The sequence below is a fragment of the Monopterus albus genome, unplaced genomic scaffold, assembly GCF_001952655.1.
Source record: "Monopterus albus unplaced genomic scaffold, M_albus_1.0 scaffold107.1, whole genome shotgun sequence".
Classification (NCBI taxonomy): Eukaryota; Metazoa; Chordata; class Actinopteri; order Synbranchiformes; family Synbranchidae; genus Monopterus; species Monopterus albus.
This window is the reverse complement of record NW_018127987.1, coordinates 77,428-81,871: the sequence shown is the minus strand read 5'-3', so window position 1 is coordinate 81,871 and position 4,444 is coordinate 77,428. Positions and strand designations below refer to the sequence as shown.

General features: G+C 44.3%; 2 protein-coding genes across 3 annotated transcripts in view; one reads left to right on the top strand and one right to left on the bottom strand.

Annotated features, from left to right (window-relative positions):
- Window positions 1-4,444, top strand: part of LOC109966240 (early activation antigen CD69-like) — a 58,343-nt gene that overhangs the window by 20,511 nt on the left and 33,388 nt on the right. The window lies entirely within an intron of this gene.
- The window catches only part of LOC109966239 (transient receptor potential cation channel subfamily V member 6-like), a 50,389-nt gene that overhangs the window by 43,723 nt on the left and 2,222 nt on the right, over window positions 1-4,444 (bottom strand). The gene's annotated exons all lie outside the window — the stretch shown is intronic.

Sequence of the window (4,444 nt, the reverse complement as noted above, 5' to 3'; positions counted from 1 at the left end):
CTGTTTTGTGTTCCCCCCATGGACTGTTCCTCCGGACCGTGGCTCCACTCTCTCCTCCCAGGCAGGTCAATGCTCAGTCGCCTATCTGTTCCACTATTGCCTTCATCTCTCTGTCTCTACCTTCAGTAGCCACCATCACCACCGACCAGCCCAGGAGTGACCCAGCCTACGCAGCTCGGCCCAGCTCTCCATCTCCTCACCTCCTGCGGTTGGTCAAACACCTGGCTACTACTCATCGACAGAACTACGTACTATTTCCCTCTGTGTATTGTTACTCCCTTCATCACTGTATTTAATAAATCACCGCTTGCACCGAAGTCGGCTACTGGGTCCGCCTCTTTCTCGTTCGCACACTGACTGGTGCGAACGGTACCTAAGATAAACAAAAATGAGACATACCACTTTGGCTTGCTTGTGAGCAAAGGCTGGTAGTAAAACTCAAACTTCTTAAATTAATGCCTTTAGTGTCCTTTTCTTCTGTCCCTTTCTCTGCTGCTAGTCTTCTCTGTCTCGTCGAAGGACCGGAAGTAGCATAGCGGAAACAATAGTTCCGACAAAATAAAACTTATGGGACTAATTGTATTCAAAATAAAACTCTATCAATATACGAAAACAAATACTATTCATAATGTTGTATAAGAAATACAAAACACATAAACAAAATGTGCAACTTCATAAACTTATCTGCTGCATAACAATGACCTTCACAGGATGCACAGAAAACTGCACAGACTCCGCGACAGCAGCTACACTCCCACCATCACACTATGTGGGATTCTTCATAACATTTGACAGAAAAATAAAGTTATTTAAAATTAAGGACAATAAAATTGTGAACCTTAAACATGTGTTTACTCTTATTGAACATTACTCGGCCTCAAGTAGAAGTATTGTCTTGTGTATTGGTCTCTCTAAAAATGTTTTAGTTATGTGTGTTTTTGTGTTATCTAGTATGGTGTCACTAACAAAAAGCTTGACCTTTCTGACCTTGCTGTCAGCTCCTGGAAAGACTTCTACCACCTTAGCGAGCTTCCACTGGTTCCTTGCCAAGCTGTCATCTTGGAGTAATACAGTTTCATTGATCTTAGCATTTCTTTGAGTCTTATTCCATTTGCTTCTCTGTTGCAGGTTCAACAGATATTCTTTTCTCCACCTGGTCCAGAATACGTTTGCTAAATACTGAACTCTTTTCCATCTCTTTTGAAGATAGAAATCTTCTTTGACGAATTCTCCAGGGGGTGGTGTAGTGATGGTCGGCTTCATTGTCAGTAAGTGGCTTGGTGTCAGTGGTTCTGGTCCCACAGGATTGTTGATACACTCTACAGTGAGTGGTCTGCTATTCACGATTGCCATGACTTCATACATGAAAGTTCTCAACGATGAAGTGTCTAGCCTTTGAGCAGATTGGTCTAAGATTGAATTTAAAACACTTATTATTGTCCGAATCTGCCTTTCCCAAACGCCGCCCATGTGACTGGAAGCAGGTGGGTTGACTACAAAACTGCAGCCTAGATCTTTTAGTTTCTCTTCGCTTGCTTTCGTCAAGTTCAGGAACTTAAAGTTCCCACCCCAGTTTGTGTTGGCTAAACAAACCAAATAGTCCTTTCATGTTTTCCAACCCCCAAGGAAGAGGTGGGCTGTTATGGAACATGGCAGAATTCCCCACAGTATGCATGCTGTGATGTGGTGGCAAATAAGAACATGGGTTAAGGATTTCCTCCCTGTCAGCCATAGACGTTCTAAGGGAATAAAACATTAATATGTAGGAAATAGGGTGTTTACAGTATCTCTATTAAAAACAACCTGTGTTCAGAACTTTAATCACTTTGATGCTGAATTGTGTTAATATGGTTAATGTTACATATAAAGTTGCCTCAAAGAACATTCAATGGGAGAACTGCTGTTACCACTGTGTATATGCCAACATGCAAACCGTGTTTCCAGGCAGAAAGAATCAAGTTTCAGACAAGAATCAGACAGTGACAATGTTCAAACAAGATGTGTAGATGTGACTGAGACAATGCCAGTCAGATGCTGTGGGGGCAGGTGTAGCAGCGCTGCTTCTCCACAGAGCCACAGTGGAAAATGTATCGCATGAGGTAAACAGTGGCCCATATTACAGCACAATATGATACAGTGTAAACAGAGCTATCAGTAACCCTTGAAGCTGAGCAGCATGTGTTTGCCAAGCCCGGTCCCCATACAGGTAGTGACTTGCTTTTCACCAGAAATCATCGTTGATATTTACACATCTGGAGCCAGATAATTACTCAGCTGGAGCATTGAAAGACACACCGGGGGGAAGGACAAACAGGATGTAGTGTGAATGATGAAAAGGAATAATGAAAAAAAAGCCCTAGCTTGGCAGGTTGAAGTGCAGCATGATCTCTTGGCAAGCATCCAGATTGTTTTCTGACTCTAAGCCACCTTGTATTAACTCGCTACTAACCTGATTAACCTGTTCCTGGATCCATCAGGAGCAGATATAGGAATGATAGATTCCGGGCTGGCAGCCAGGCGAGCCATCTTGACCTAAATGGTTTGTGTAATTAACAGAGAAGCTCGGTGGAATGACAGGGGGTAATTGTAGCGTTTGCAGATGATGTCTTATTGTCATCGAGGGTGCCTCCTGGGCTGTTACGGGTACGGGCGGCTGCTGCTTTGGGATGGGAACAGAAACCTGGCAGCACTAGACACGCAAACCCCCAGTTGATTCTACCCATTCACCGCCTCCTTACTGATCCAAAACCCTTCTCCCCCACCTCTCCGATCCCTTGGCACCCCTGCTAGATCAAGCTGCTGTAAAGCAGTTGCATGATATCCAAACAGCCTTGTCACAATAGCTGGAAATATGGCAGAGGGGCTGCGGGGGGTGGGGCATTAAAAATGTAGCTCTCCTTTTAAAGCTCAACATGGAGCAGGTCTTCAAGAGGGAAATGGTGGCTTGGTGGATGACTTCACATGCAGCCTTGCACCTTGGCCTTTACTATTCCCTTGTTTACGCTGTACCATGTGCACCTTCAGTGGTATATGACCCTTGTAGAAAGAAATTCTTGATAAAATGATATAGTGCTATGTTATGTATTTGCAAAACTGTTCAAATAATTGTTTAATCTGTGTGGCCTTTGTAAAGATTTGACCTGTGGACATGACATGCTGTAAGGAGGTGCAGAGAGACTCAGAACAACAGGAAGTCGTGCAGATACATACTGAGATGACTAAACTGTCTGCACGAGAATTGTGTGTGGGTGTAAGGTCTGATTGTCTTGGCTTCAGATTATCAACATTTATCAACATTATATGAAATTCTAGGATTGACATTATAATCTGCATTAGCAAATATATCTACATGTTTACTTTAGTATCATATGCTTTATGATTTACTTTCATTTTAACCAGTTCACTTGTCTTGAAGCATATAGGAGACGTGTGGGCTGCAAGAATCAGACAGGAAACCACACAGAACAGGAAGTAGACCAGTTCGCATAGCAATTAAATCTGCAGACAACAACTAAATGTTTATAAAGACGTATGTAGGAGTGTAATGTCTAGGTCAAAAGGTCAGGATGTCGTTCAAGAGTTTCACAGATCAAAATCTGCCTGGCGACAAGATCACCAAATGAGGGGTCAGAACGAGGTCAAGAAACCAACTAAGGAACGAGGATGGACAGCACGGATGACGTCAGATCATTTGCATGACTCTTATTATAAATTCTTTATGCAGAGGAAACTCGTGGTTCTGGCTTCCTGCAGCAGCTATGCACTATACTTCTGTGTGACAGGGCTTCAGAAAGAGACGGAATTCAGAGCTCTGTATTGCTTTTCTTCAGTATTTTTCCTTAAATATTGATGGTAATAAATATCCCAAAAAGACAGATTTGTCTTTGAGCATTCTTCATAAAAAGAACACGCAGGACTGGTTTAGTCCAACAGGTATCAAAATGTTCAGCTCTTCAAGGACATTCATGCTTCTCTTCAGGGTTTTTCTAAACTTCATACTTTTTAATTCCATCCATCCATCCATTTTCCTCCACTTATCCGAAGCCGGGTCGCGGGGGCAGCAGTCTAAGCAAAGATGCCCAGACTTCCCTCTCTCTAGACACTTCCTCCAGCTCCTCCGGGGGAATGCCAAGGCGTTCCCAGGCCAGCCAAGAGACGTAGTCCCTCCAGCATGTCCTGGGTCTTCCCCGGGGCCCGCTCCCAGTGGGACATGCCCGGAACACCTCCCTAGGAAGGCGTCCAGATGCCCGAGCCACCTCAGCTGGCTCCTCTCGATGTGGAGGAGCAGCGGTTCTACTCTGAGCTCCTCCCAGGTGACCAAGCTCCTCACCCTATCTCTAAGGGTGCGCCCAGCCACCCTGCGGAGAAAGCTCATTTCGGCCACCTGTATCAGGGATCTTGCCCTTTCGGTCATGACCCAAAGTTCATGACCATAGGTGAGAGT